Source organism: Carettochelys insculpta, chromosome 7, assembly GCF_033958435.1.
Source record: "Carettochelys insculpta isolate YL-2023 chromosome 7, ASM3395843v1, whole genome shotgun sequence".
NCBI lineage: Eukaryota > Metazoa > Chordata > Testudines > Carettochelyidae > Carettochelys > Carettochelys insculpta.
The window spans coordinates 533,871-548,779 of NC_134143.1; the positions used below are offsets into that span (position 1 = coordinate 533,871).

The 14,909-nt window shown below is 54.0% G+C and overlaps 1 non-coding gene and 1 pseudogene across 1 annotated transcript; both read right to left on the reverse strand.

Annotated features, from left to right (window-relative positions):
• Positions 1-6,772: 6,772 nt before the first annotated feature.
• Positions 6,773-6,854, reverse strand: TRNAS-AGA (transfer RNA serine (anticodon AGA)). The gene has a single exon. It is a non-coding gene; the product is annotated as a tRNA-Ser (tRNA).
• Positions 6,855-10,962: 4,108 nt separating this feature from the next.
• Positions 10,963-11,162, reverse strand: LOC142016239 (small nucleolar RNA U3; annotated as a pseudogene).
• Positions 11,163-14,909: the final 3,747 nt, after the last annotated feature.

The window sequence follows — 14,909 nt, forward strand, 5'->3', positions numbered from 1 at the left end:
ATGCAAGGCAGGGCACAAACACCCTCCTGAGCTCCAGCTCTGAAAATGCCTCGGAGAAAAGTCATAGAATTAAATAAGCAAGAGACTGAAATTCTGTCTGTAGCCAGTCTCAGCTCAGGGAAACACCACTGCAGAACTATGAACTCTGCCTCCTCCGACAGGTGGACTTTCCCCATTTAGAGACCATCCCCCACTCAATGCAAGGGGCCAGATCCTTGCTGCACTTGGTGCAGCTCTGGGGGAACCCAAAGGAGCATTGATGTCACATTTCCACTTTCCCCTCCACACCCCGATCCTGCAGAAGTGAGAGCAGCACCAGCAATGCTCTCAGGTGCGCTTACCGGTCTCTGATCACTTGAGGCCTCACCGTCAGCAGCTCATCAAATGCGGCTACACCCGCATCTCTGTGGCTTGCTGTCCTCGCACAGCGCATCAGAGAATGCAGCTCACACGAGCGTTTTCTTCACGCGAGTGTTTCCTACAGGCTGAGCGCTTGGGTCACCACCCAGGAGCAATTCAAATGCCGCCCAGCTGATTAGCAGAGCGCTCCCAGCTGGCAGTGTGTGTGTTCATTGGCGGTGCTGATCCGCACATGCCTCGGTGTCTGTCTGTCCCATCCCTCCCCTGGGAAGGGCAGGTCATTTTGACAGGGCTCATTCACGCCACCACACTCTGCTGTCTCTGCTCATGGCCTCTCGCCTGCAGGCTGCTCTGAACATGCTCACCAAGTGCCAGGCCTTGGGGTAAAGTGGAGACGGGATCCTGAGTGGTGTTGTCCCTCCTGGCTGGGTGCAGACAGCCATGGGGAACTCCAGCTCCATCCAGGTAAGTACCGGCCTGGAAGAGGCCAGGGGTAGCCAATTATGTGGGGTAGATGTTCATTGTTGGGGTATCACCAATTCCTGGTGCTCTTTTCCTGCTCAGAAAGGTGGGTGTGCGGCTGCTGAGGGAACACACGAGGGAGGCTCTTGGCATCATCATCACCATCATAATCAACCATGGGCTCAGCGCCCGTTGGTGTCCGATGCCTCCCTCACTGTTTCCTTCCATGGCTCCCTGCTGTGTGAGCAGCAGCCCAGGAGAAGGCCCAGCACAGTCACCTCCTGAATGGGTGGGGGTGGGGGAGGTGGCACTTGGCCGGACCAGATAGAAGGCTGTGGCCAGGAGTAAGAGGCTGGCAGGGAGGGTTTTGCCTGGGGTGGGTGAGAGAAGAGGCAGTTCCCTTCATTCTGAGCAGTGCTGGGCGAGATGTGCCGCTCGTATCTCTCTCTTCCAGGGTTATGATCGAAGCAGAGGGAGGGGAAGAGGGAGCTTTGCTCCAGGCCTTGCCCCAGGGCCGTGTCTCAGGGTTTCCCTTTCCGCTCTGCAGAGGCAACGGGTGAAGGGGTTTCAGGGACAGCCCTGGCCCTGGGTGCCCCACCCCTGGGAACCACTGGAACAGCTCCCCTGCTCTGAACTCTCCAGCACAGCCCAGTGGTTCTGCAAAACAGCTGAGAGGCTGCCAGAAATATTTGGCCAGGCACCAGTGAGTGCTGGTTCCCTCCCCTCCATTTGCCTGGCAGGTGCACGGCCAGGGGAGCCACAGTGCCTTGCTGGGACTTTTCTCCCAACTCATTTGGGTTTTGTCAGTGACAAAGGGACACGGGAGGAGAGTGACCCTTCTTGTCCTGCCCTGCCCCACCTGCAGAGGTTGCCATCTTCCAAGCAGCTGTCACAGACGCCTTTTCCCAAGCTCCAGGCTGCAACTGGATTCTCTCCACCCCTCCTCTCTCATCAGCCTTTTCCGACCCCATCATGGGCTGGGCCTGCCAAGGGGGGTCTCCTCTGCTCCCCTGCCAAGCATAGGAGAACTTTAGGGAATACGTAGAACAAGACACCACTAGGGATTAAACCCCAGATCTCCTCCTTATGCGGTAGATATGGTGATCAGCTAAGCCAGGGTGCCCCTCTCTCAGGAGTGCTCTTTGGTGACTGGAAGGCGCTGTGTTAGCCTGTATCTTAAACCAAACAACAGCCCTATGGCACTTTAAAGACGAGTGAAATAATTGATGAAGTGATGAGCTTTAGTGGGGCTGACCGACGTGGACTGCCCAGAGCAACACCTTCCAGCTCCCCAGCACAGACGTAAGGGGAGCCGGAGTTGCAGCCCAGAGGGCACTGAGGATTGGAGCAGTTGTTGGGTTTCTTATGTGCCTTTTTTGCTCCAGATCCTTAGGGGGTGTTTACACAAGGGGCTGCCAGGGGCAGGACATGAGCCCTGCAGGGCAGGGGTGGGTGTGGCAGTGACATCACAAGGGCCTGTTGAAGGACCTTAGCTGATTGGTTAAAGGAGGTGGGGAGGCGGTGACCTCAGACAGTCCAGAACAATAGGGCCATCTCAGAGCCCAGGAGAGGAGAACTGTCTGCCAGCTGGTCAGCCAAGGAACTCCTCGCACCCGGAGATGGCCAGCTTCCCAGTGACCGCCGTGCTGGGAGCAGCAGGCTCAGAGACGGACGGCCTCCTGACGGAGCCCTCTGGACTGAGCTCCCCCTTGGTGCTTGACAGGGTAGGAAATTTACTGGCAGTGTGGGGGCTCAGGCTAGAGGGTGGGTGGCTGGCCCCAGCAGGGTGGGGCTTGGGCAGCCAATGGCTCGGGTGGCTTGGCCTGGAAGGCTGCCTGGCCTGCTTGATGGCTCATCCTGTACCGCCTGCTATCTTGTTGGCCCATTGGGAAAACAAGGGGAACAGCTGAAGGCTCAGCAGGTCGGTTTGGCCATGTCCATGCACATAACCCTGAGGCTTCCAGGCTACATGCTGGGCAGCTTGTGGCTGGGACAGGGGAAACACAAGCCACATATCACCAGGAAGGTCAGAGGGAGGCTGCATCTGTCCCAGGTTTCTGCTTCTTCCCTCTGGGGTCACCTTTGTACAATCAGAGCAGTGAGAAAAGCACTGAATGACCCGCCCCAGCTGGGGGTGTGCTGCAGAGGGACTTTCAGGCCTGCAAACTCCCCAGCACGGCATGGAAGAAGGCTTCTGCAGGCTTTGTATGCCTGTGACCTGCCTTGTAACACCTCCCGTCCTGTTCCTTTGTTTTCTCTTGGTCATAAACTTTTGTTTCCCACACTGCAGGGGTGGGCGGCAGGGGGCCTATTGGGGTCAGAAGAGCACGGTGGACATGCGAGTGGGGAGTTTAAATCACTTCTCTGCACCAGAGCCTTCAGCAGGAGAGATACGGCATTTCCAGGGAGGGCTGCCCCAGGCTCACAAGATCACACCAGCATCAGGACTCCAGGGATCTCTGGGCACACTGCCAAGTTCCAGCGCACCAAACGATTGCCTGAACCCTTCCATCTGTCTGGCCCAAAGACCTGGCTCCACCAGGCGCCAGTCACCCCACTCACTCTCGTGCAGGACAGGAGAGGGAAGCAGCTCAGAGAGCTTTAGGGCTGTGCCTCAGTAAGGCAGCCCCAGGAGGTCCTTCTGACTTTGAACTCAGACTGCAGGAAGCAGAGCCCTGAACAATGGCTCCAGCCCTCCCCACTGGCCCCTCACCCTTTGGGGCTGGCTGGCATTGCCCTCTGGACACCTCTCACCCTCAGCTGGCAGCATGGACTGTGTCCTTATTGCTTATCTGCAGATCCTGTGTCTCCCAGGACTCCCACTCTCTGCCCGGGGCTTTCTCAGCACCTGACCCCCACAAAACTTCCACCAGCCACACACTCTGCTTTCCAGGCCCATTCCTGTGGCTATGGGCTTAGAACCACAGAAGCCTGGGGCTGGAAGGGACCTCAGGAGACCATTGAGTGCAGCCTCCTCCCCAAAGCAGGAGCAACCCCAACTAAATCATCCCAGCCAGGGCTTTGTCAAGCCAGGGCTTAAAAACCTCCAGGGATGGAGTTTTCAGCACCTCTTCAGGTAACGCATTGCAGTGCTTCACTGCCCTTTAGGGGAAAATAAAAGCGGTACCAGCCCTGTGCTATTACTGTCATGACTTGGATTTGAACCAAGGTTTCTGCAGCTACAGTGCAGAGTACTAAGCACGGTACGACCATGGAAGATTTCCAGTGAGTTTTCCTTTCTAGGGCATCACCCCACAGTCTGGAGCCTGGACCACTGCTCCAGCTGTAGGCAGGACTCTTTGGGCTCCAGGGGCACAAAGCAAATTAACAGCCAGCTGCCCAGAGAAGGGCTTGAGCCCGGCACTGCCAGATTAAGAGCCTGATGGTCATCCAACTTCTGCTGGTAAAATGGGCTTTTCCTTTTGGCCCTCGATACAAGTGCAGTCAGGGCAGCACTAGAGGAATGTAAAATGTTCAAGAAGACCACATTGGAAAAGGCTGGGGGAGTTGCCTCAGGTGGGAAGCAGATGGTTCTGTCTTTTGTTGTACTTTTACATAACAGCTGTTCTCTGTGCAAGAAAGTGCCTCATTCTCCTGAAAAGAAAGAACCCTCTGGCTTCTTTTACAATGTGTCTCTTTTGACACAGATAGGCTACATCTACACGTGAAGCCTACATCGAAGTAGCTTATTTCGATGTAGCAACATCGAAATAGGCTATTTCGATGAATAACGTCTACACGTCCTCCAGGGCTGGCAACGTCCATGTTCAACTTCGACGTTGCGCAGCACCACATTGAAATAGGCGCTGCGAGGGAACATCTACACGCCAAAGTACCACACATTGAAATAAGGGTGCCAGGCACAGCTGCAGACAGGGTCACAGGGCTGACTCAACAGCAAGCTGCTCCCTTAAAGGGCCCCTCCCAGACACTGTTGCATTAAACAACACAAGATCCACAGAGCCGACAACTGGTTGTAGACCCTGTGCCTGCAGCATGGATCCCCAGCTGCAGCAGCAGCAGCCAGAAGCCCTGGTCTAAGGGCTGCTGCACACGGTGACCATAGAGCCCCGCAGGGGCTGGAGAGAGCGTCTCTCAACCCCTCAGCTGATGGCCGCCATGGCGGACCCCGCTATTTCGAAGTTGCGGGACGCGCAATAACTACACGGTCCCTACTTCAACGTTGAACGTCGAAGTAGGGTGCTATCCCCATCTCCTGAGGAGGATAGCGACTTCGGGCTGTGTCTACACGTGCCCCAAACTTCGAAATGGCCATGCAAATGGCCATTTCGAAGTTTACTAATAAAGCGCTGAAATGCATATTCAGCGCTTCATTAGCATGAGGGCGGCAGCCGCGCTTCGAAATTGATGCGCCTTCCCGCCGCGCGGTGCGTCCAGATGGGGCTCCTTTTCGAAAGGACGCCGCCTACTTCGAAGTCCCCTTATTCCAATGAGCTCATGTTAATAAGGGGACTTCGAAGTAGGCGGCATCCTTTCGAAAAGGAGCCCCGTCTGGACGCGCCGCGCGGCGGCAAGGAGCGTCAATTTCGAAGCGCGGCTGCCGCCCGCATGCTAATGAAGCGCTGAATATGCATTTCAGCGCTTCATTAGTAAACTTCGAAATGGCCATTTGCATGGCCATTTCGAAGTTTGGGGCACGTGTAGACATAGCCTCGACATCTCACCGCCTAACGTCGAAGTTAACTTCGAAATAGCGCCCGACTCGTGTAGCTGTGACAGGCGCTATTTCGAAGTTAGTGCCGCTACTTCGAAGTAGTGTGCATGTGTAGACACATAGAGCCCTCAGCCTACAACCTATCCACCCTGCTCCTCCAGAAGATAGCGACCCACACCTTAAAAGAGCAAAAATTATACAGCACACAAAAAATTCAATAAAATCACAGAATCATCCACACAGCACATCAAATACATTTGGAAAAAACATCATGAAACATTCAAGAGCATATACATAAAACTCAAATTGTTAACACACATGAAACACAAACTGGGTAAAAATTCTCACACGTCTCTGTACAGAGACATTTTTTCAAAGAGAAGAGAAAAGAAGAGAAGAAGGGAGGGAAGGCAGAGAGAAAAAAACAAGGAAGAAATTACACACCAAACCCACTGAAGGAGCTGGAGCTGGGGGAAAGCAAGTTCTTCTCACATCACAGTGCCCCCACAGACAACTCGCAAAGCCTCCCCTTTGTGCAGTCCATTACCCAGAGGTGCTTCCAGCCAAAGTTCAGCCCCAGAACCAGGGGCTCCAGGAGCAAAGGCAGCGCATGGATGAGGGACTCTGGACACACCACGCAATGCATTGTGGGTATGCAAAGGAGCATCACTGACTCTGCCCCACAGAGCAGAGGAGCCGGGGTCTCCCAGCTGTGGTGGCTGCCCCAGAAAAGGGGTGATGACAGTTTTTATGCTGTGCCCCCTTTTTGGCCCTGCACTAAGCTGGTCCCCACAACCTGTGGGAGAACCATAGGAAGGGATGCTGGCCTGTGTCTGGTTGTGTAGATCAGTCTATTGCTGTTGGGGCAGAGAGGAGATTGTGACTTTCATTCCCCTTGGGCAAGTGTCTGTCCCTTTCCCAGCTGTGTACTGCACAGCTTAGGAGCTGGGAGAGACCAGAGCCCCTGAGCCAGCCTTGGGAACAGGCCCTTCCCTTAGAGGCAGCTGCCCTATCTCTGGCTGCAGCTGAACCAGGGCTGCCCAGTCCTTGCCAGGGCATTAAACAAGTGAGTGTCACACTGTCAGGCTGACGTAGGAGACAGGCTGGGCCCAGCAGCAGCCAGAGCAGTGACCATGCCCCAGGGTCAGCATTTCCCCCAGGCACAGACTCCCCTCACCTCTTGCACACACTGGTCACAGACAGCCCCTGGGCAGTGTCTCAGGGCCTGTGCTGCTGTATTGTCCTGGTTCCAGGATGTGGCTAAAACACAGCCCTCACTGTGAGCAGGATTTGAACCTGCACAGGGAAACCCTATTGAATTTCTAGTCCAACGCCTTAACCACTCAGCCATCACAGCTGTGAGACTATCTCTGCCCTCTACGCCAGAGGCCCTGGTGAATGCTCGGTGGGCCGAGGCTGGTCAGGAACACTGCCAGACAGCTGGTGGGGTTTGCTGCCCTCCCCTTTCCTCAGCCACGGCCCCGGCAGGGTCCCTGGAAGCTGTGTGCTTGGGCGGCTGCTCAGGAGAGATGCAGGTGCTGCCCGGCTAATTAGCAGAGCCCCACAGGCAGCAGCCGGTGTTTCTCTTGGAGGTGCACATCTGCCCAGGCCTTGGTGTACAGAGCAAAATGTATTCTATGTCCCTAGGGAACATTCGAGGGACCTGTGGCCCTCGGGCAGCAGATGGTGGGGGAGGGGGATCATTCTGCCCCAGTGAAAGTTCCATGGGGCAATCCATGGCCATTGACCACAGCCCTGTATCCCCCAGAGCCCCCTTCAACCCATCTGAGGTGTGTCAGGAGCCCAGCCAGGGGACGCAGACGAGGGCCCCTCCTGGAGTGAGACTGAGTTTAAGGACGTCTGACACTGGGGAATGAGGAGCTGCTGCTCCACATGACTGGCTGGTGCCAGGATGCTGCAGCCTTCAGCCACCTGTTCTCTGGCCTGAGCTCCGAGGGTCACCCCACCTGAACAGCTGAACTACTGGGGAGAAAAGTGAAGGAACTGTGGCAGGCCAACTGCCAGGCCCAGGATGAGGCCAGCCACTCGAGGGGCAGTGGCCGCTACCTGCCCCACTTCCAGGAGCTCAACAGCCGCCTGGGACCCAAGGAGGCCGCACTGACCACATACGTCGTACACACGACCAGCTCAGATGGCGCTTGCCAGGGGGCTGCAGGAGGTGTCAGGACCAGTATCAGGCAGCAGCTCCCACCCAACAGGCACAGGAACAGAAGCCCAGAGCCATGACAGGGGTTCCAGCAATGGGGCCCTCATCATCTCTGTGTCCTGAGAGGTCTCCATCTGGGCCCCCTCCAGCTGGGCCTCCCCTGAGTTCCTCTAGGGACACCAAGGTCGGTTTCGTGCATGTTGGATGCCTGGCACAAGGGGAGGGGAGGCCAGCAGTGGCCCACTCACACAGCCACCAGCTCCAGTCTGGATGCACCCCACATGGCTGTGCTCCCTGAGCCTCAATGGGGGCCTCATGCAACACTCAGCACCTGCCCCTGAGGACAGCACCACAGGCTGCATGCCCAGGGAGGGAGGCTGAGCTACACTGCATATGTCCCACCCTCGCAGGGACCCCCCAGCCACACAGATCCCTCAGGGACCCCGGGCCAGATGGGGGGACAAGGTGGAGGGGGGCACACAGCCCCCAGGGCCAGGTCATGGTACTGACGGCCTTTCCCTGGGTCCCCTTCTGTCTCCAGAGCTGCACCATCCAGGGGCCAGACAAGGCCTGTACACAAGCCAGAAAGGCCCACACCAGAGGGCGAGGGGCCTGGAACTGCACCCCTAAGAGCGCCCACATAGGGCCAGTGCTGGGGCATGTGCTGGTGCCACTGTGGGGAGGAGGAAGCTGCTGCTGTCACTGCTCACAGCACCACCCTGCAGGACGTGACTGCTGTCACGCAGGAGAGGCTGGTGATGGAGCAGGAAGCCTGGGGTTGGGTGGCAGGCAGCCTGGACACCCTCACACAGGCTGTGACCACGTGCTTGGCTCAGCCTCCCACCCCATCACCAGTCCCTCCCACAGACCCTGCAGCTCCTCCCTCCACATGTCCCTCACAGTGTCCCACAGTTCCCCCCACCCATCCACCCACAGTCCCTGACATTGGTGCCCTGCTCCCCCAAACCTTCCCCCATCCCCTCCCTCCCTTCCTGTAGCCCCCAGTGAGCCCAAGCCTGAGCCCACTTGACCCCTTCCTTGTCCCTACCTCCTGATGGTCCAAGCTCCATCCCAGCCCTTGTGAGAATATGGACTGTGGCCTCCCACCCGCTCCTCAGAGCCCTTTCTGAGTTCTGTTACCCCACCCCCTCTCCAAGACCTCCTCTAAGTTCCATTGCCCCCACTTCCCACCCCAGGACCCCAATTGTCTATAGTCCCCCATCCCTCTTGTCAATCGTTTACACTTCTGTTTATGCAGTTTGGAATCCATTGCCAGAGTTTCATGAAATACTTTCCTTAGCAACACTCCCTGTCCCTGGTGTCTATTGGGAGGCCGGGAGGGTATGGGAGTGTTGGGGGGTGGGGTTGGTAGCGAGAGTTGGGTGCGTGGGAAGGGAGTTGTGGTGGTGGCTGGATGTTGGGGTGTCACATGGGCCCCCGCACAAAGGCCTCCCAGAGGAACTTACTGACCTGCACCCTGACCCTCTGTGCCTGACAGCATGGGAAAGCAGCCAGCTGCTTGGAGCCGTGGCCAGACCCAAAACCCACCCCTGCATGAACAGCTCTTGCTTTACCTCCACGGTGTTGTGGAGGGAGCAGCATGTACCCACCACATCTGGTACATTGCACGGGATGACCTCCAGTATACTGAGGGGGCCCTGAAAGTGCCCTTCAGCCACCTAATATTGCAAGCCCAGTTTAGGAATTAAATAAAAATGTTCTGGCTGGGCTCAGTGTGTCCCCTGTAGGGCCAACTCAGCCACTGATGCAAGGGGTAAATGGCATTGGGCATTATATCGGGGGGCTAGTGGTGTCCCCATTTGGTAGCTCCCAGGTTGGGATGGATGTCTTCTCCTGCATGCTGCAGCAGAGCCATGAGTTGGAAGATACGGGCATTGTGGGCTCACCCAGACAAACCCACACAGAATGCCATAAATCGTCCCTTGGTGTCCACGGAGGTCTGGAGCACCCCAAAATGGTACCCCTTGCAATTGATGAAGATGCCTGTGCTGCATTCTGGGGCCTGGATAGCAATGTGGGTCCCATCCAGAGCTCTGAAGCACTTGGGGAAGTCCAGCTTCTCAGCCCCCATTAGGGTGACTTGCAGATCCCAGACACGGACAACCCAGTAAAGTAGGTTGTTTTTGATTGCCCAGAAGACCTGAATGGTGTGTGGGGAGAACATGTCCATGTGTGCGTGGTGGGGTGCTCCATGCATCCCCTTCCCCTCCCGCCACCTGGCCCCAGCCACCCCACGTTGTCCCTCTCCCCTGTCTCTGAGGGTCCCCCTTGCCTGGTAGCCCTCCTCCCCATGGTGGGGAGGTGCCCCAAGCATGCCCTACCTCCAGCAGAACAGCCGCAATGGTGGCCCTGCCCACCCCCAATTGATGGCCAAATGACTGGTGGCTGTCCAGGGTAGTGAGCCTCCACATAGCAATGGCTACCCCCTTGTGCAAGGGGAGTGTGGGCTTCACCTGTGTGTCATGGTGCTGGGGGGCCGGGGACGGCCAATGACTTAACTCCAGAAATAGCCTCTTTGTCATACTGAAGTTATGGGGCCAGCGGGTGTCATTCCAATCCCCCAGAACCAGCCTGTCCCATCACTCGCTGCTGGAGGGTGGCAGCTCGGAGCAGTGCCTACAGGCTGACCATGGTCTGGATGGGTCGGGCATCAGGGAGTCTCTAGGGGCCATTGTGTGCCACCAAGTGGCTTCTCCATGTGGTTGAGTTCTTGGTGCTCTGGGTACAAGCCAGCCGTTGGCATATGCAGAATGAGTGTGTTTTGGAGGAGCCCTTTAAAGGAGCACCAGGCTGCAGCCCCCAGAAGGGCTTATCTGCCTTGCTAGCGCAGCCACGGCATTTTCTGCCCCTTTTCTCCCAAAAGAGCACCCGGTGACATGTGGCTGCTTCCTTGCAAACCAAGGGCCTGGTCTTTTCAAAGAGCGGCTCACAATCTCCTTTCGCTTGGGGCGTGCGGACGCTCGCTTTCAAAAGCTGATCTGTCAGAAGGTGGCTTTGGAAAGTTTGCCTTTTGACATCACTCTGTGGTTCAGATTCAGCCAGCCACGGAGAAAAGGGTAGAAAAGCAGAACCAGGTCCCCACGTGAAAATTGCAGCATAGTGTAACAAAGGAAATGTGTGTGTATATCAAAAAAGGACAAAATTCTTTTAACAACTAAGAAACAGGAACTTTTAAACACCATTTTCACTCTCTCTGCTCCTGAACATTTCATGCAAAAGCAGCTAACGCAATTCTCCCCACACTAAAAACTTCTTTTAAACTTTACAATAAAAACCAACCACTCAGACTAGGTTCTTTTCTTCTTGCTTCTAAAAGAAAACAAGCACAATCATCAAAAACAAACAGCAGCACTGCTTGTTTACCTCATGCTTCAAAGAGAACACTTCAATTCATCATCATGGTTGGTAAGACCAAGAACACCCACATGCACTTCTCTAGCTCTACACTACAGAAATGATCCCTGAAAGTACAATCTTAAACACATACTCCTCAGCTGCACACCCAGCAGAACAGGCACAAGCTTCCTGCCCATGGGGAACGTTTTCGAACAGCTGCTTCCACCCTCCTCAAACTAAGGGACAAAAGTCTAAAACCAACCACCCCTTTCTCTGAAGCCCAATTCACCCGCTTTGGGACGCAGTGTATCAGAGGTGGTCGCATGTGGCTGTTTGCAGACACACCTCTCCTGATTAGCATACAGCGCCCTTTGGAGTCAATCAAACCCTCTCACTTTTACTTCCCCAATCTGCCACTTTTCTTACAGGCTCTCATGTGACAGGTATCAGGCACAGAGGACTCTGACAGGTTAGTTCCTTCTGCCAGCTGTGCAGGTGATGTAAAAGGAAAGTAGAGAGGCACTGAAATCAACAGGCACCAATTGAAATGAAAACAAAAAAGCAGTCAAGTAGCACTTTAAAGACTAACAAAAGAATTTATGAGGTGAGCTTTGGTGGGACAGACCCACTTCTTCAGACCAGAGCCAGCCCAGAACAGACTCAATATTTTAGACACAGAGAACCAAAAACAGTAATCAAGGTTGACAAATCAGAAAAAAACTATCAATGTGAGCAAATCAGAGAGCAGAGGGGCAGGGCGGGGTGAGGGTCAAGAATTAGATTAAACCAAGTATGCAAAAGAGCCCCTATAATGTCCCAGAAAATTCGCATCCTGGTGGAAACCAAGTGTTACTGTGTGGAATTAGAATACGAAAGAGAGTTCAGCAGTTTCTCTTTCCAAAGCAGACTGAAAATTCTTCTTCAATAAGACGCAAACTCTTCAGTCATTAACAGAATGGCCCACTCCATTAAAATGTAGACTAACTGTTTTGTGGATCAGGAGTGTTTTGATGTCTGTTTTGTGCCCTTTAACTCTTTGTCGCACAGAGTTTGAAGTCTATTCAATATACAAAGCATCTGGGCATTGTTGGCACATGATGGCATAAATGATGTTAGCAAAGGAACATGAGAATGTGCCTGTGATTCTGTGAATAATCTGGTTAGGTCCAGTGATGGTATCTCCAGAATAGATATGTGGATAAAGCTGGTAGTGGGCTTTGTTGCAAGAGTAAAGCGGAAGAATGACTTCTCGTGCCTTGTTCACAACACACCTGTTTATGAATCCCAGAATCATGTTTGCTTTTTTTGCAACAGCATCACACTGTTGACTCATATTAAGGTTGTGGCCCACTAGAGCCCCTGGATCCCTGTCTGCTGTAGTCGTTCCCAGACAGTCTCTCCCCATTCTGTGTGTGTGACACTGACTGTTCCTTCCCAAGTGCAGCACTTTGCATTTGTTCTTATTAAACTTCATCCTGTTTGCCTCAGACCATTTCACCAATTTCTCCAGATCATTTTGAATTATGACCCTGTTCCCCAAAGCAGCTGCAACCCCTCCCAGCTCGGTATCATCTGCAAACATAACACATGTACTTTCTATGCCAATATGTAAATCGTTGATGAAGATATTGAACAGAACCGGTCCTAGAGCAGATCCCTACAGAACCCCACTTGTTATACTTTTCCAGCAGGATTGAGAACAATTAAGAACTACTCTCTGAGTACGATTATCCAGCCAGTTATGCACCCACCTTATCGAAGCCTCATCTAAATTGTATTTGCAGAGATTTTTTTACTAGAATATCACGTGAGACATTATCAAACGCTTTACTAAAGTCTAGGTATTCCACATCTACCCCTTCTCCCCTATCCACAGTGCTCGTTATCCTATAAAAGAAAGCTATCAGATTGGTTTGACGTGATTTGTTCTTTACAAATCCATGTTGGTTGTTTCCTATCACCTTACCACCTTCCAAGTGCTTGCAGATGATTTCTTTAATTTCCTGCTCCATTATCTTTCCTGGAACAGAAGTTAAGCTGACTGGCCTGTAGTTTCCTGGGTTATTCTTATTCCCCTTTTTATAGATGGGCACTATAGTTGCCCTTTCCCAGTCTTCTGGAATCTCTCCCGTCTCCTATGATTTTCCAAAGATGATAGCTAAAGGCTCAGATACCTCCTCAATCAGCTCCTTGAGTATTCTAGGGTGCATTTCATCAGGCCCTGGTGACTTGCAGACATCTCATTTTTTGCAGTGATTTTTAATTTGTTCTTTTTATATTTCAACTTCTAACCCTACTCCTTTCCCTCTAGCACTCACTGTGTTAGGCAATACTTCCTCAGACTTGTCAGTGAAGACCGAAACAAAGAAGGCATCCACCCTAAGACTCTGGAACAATAAAGGAACATAAAAAATAATCTGTCTGTTTGTCTGTCTCTTGAAAATCTTATGCCCTGCATGGATCAATCTAATTTTTGAATAGTTTTCCTAAATTCTGGGGTCTCAGAGGTGTGTCACTGTGCTGTGAAGGGCACAACCCCAGCTGGGTGCATGAAAGAATGAGCTAAGTCCCTGGAGGAGAGGTGCGTTGATGGCTCTTTCGCCAGGACTGTCAGGGAGGAGACCCCATTTGCTAGGTGCCCCTGGCGTCTGAGTGCCGGAGGAGAGGATGTGCTGTATAGCACACAGGGCTCTGGGGTGCAATGGAAAACAAGTTGGACTGCTAAGCTGCAACGGTTGTGTGGAGTTAAGGCCAGTCATTCAAAGGCTGTGGGTTGAAATGCCACCAGAGTCACTGTAATGCGCATGGCCTGTTGGGAGGGCTGGGGAAGATGGAAGGGCAGGTCCTTCACCCAGCAGGGATCTACTCCCCAGAGACCTCAGCTCTGTCCACTCCCTCACTGGTGCTGCCACAGTTGTCACCTGTTTAGGCTGTTATTTCCGCCAGTCACTCTGCTGCCAGGAACCCCCCACCATGGGGCAGCTGCCTCATTCACCAGCATGTCGCAACTCAGGGGGCAGCTCCTGCTATGGGGAGTCTCCTCCATGGGACAGCTGCACCTTTACCCAATATGACAGCTCCACTTCTAGGGACCCCTGCCATGGGGTGGCTGCTGAATTCCCTGGCCCCCCTCCTGGGATGTTTCACGGCCCCTATACTCAGCACACACCCCCCACGAAGAGGCTGTGGATCCCCCATTCTCTGCTCCCCTTCATCTCGCTGTGGTACATCCATCTCTGGGGCCTCATCATGAGGCAGCAGCCCCCTATCATGGAAAAGCCCTGACACATGACAGCAGCTCCCCTATCCCCAGAGACTGGTGTCTGGTGTTTGCCATAGGGCCATGTGGTCACTCTCTGGAGTTCCCTTTCGACATTGTCCCAGTTTCCCTCTCCTCCGTCTCTGGGGAGTCCAAACTGCCCACCCGTAGATGGAACCACTTCTCCAGCGTGACACCAACTTCCGCACACTGAGACCTTTTATCCCTCCCAAGGCCACTTCCCTAAGTGCCAGGTTGCAACCCTCACACACCAGGGAGTAAACACCTGCTCCGATGAAAGGCTTCAAGTCCCAGCATGGCTACTTTGGGGCTCACCAGAGACGTCTTCCACCCACTTCCCAAAGATCTCAGTTCAGCTCCAGTCTTGTCACTGACGTGTCTTTATTTGTCACCTCTCACACGGCCAGTGTTCCCCAATCGGTGTTCCCCAAAGTGACAGTCAGGGTTCCCCGGTCGGGGTCAGCAACCTGTGGCTCCAGAGCTGCACGGGGCTTAAGGCATCATTTGCAGGTCTGGGTGCTGCCACTGCTGACTCCTCTGCCACTGCTGGAAGGGGAGTCAGGCAAGTTCTGCGTTGTCCTACGTCGGGCCCTCCGGACTAGAGTTAG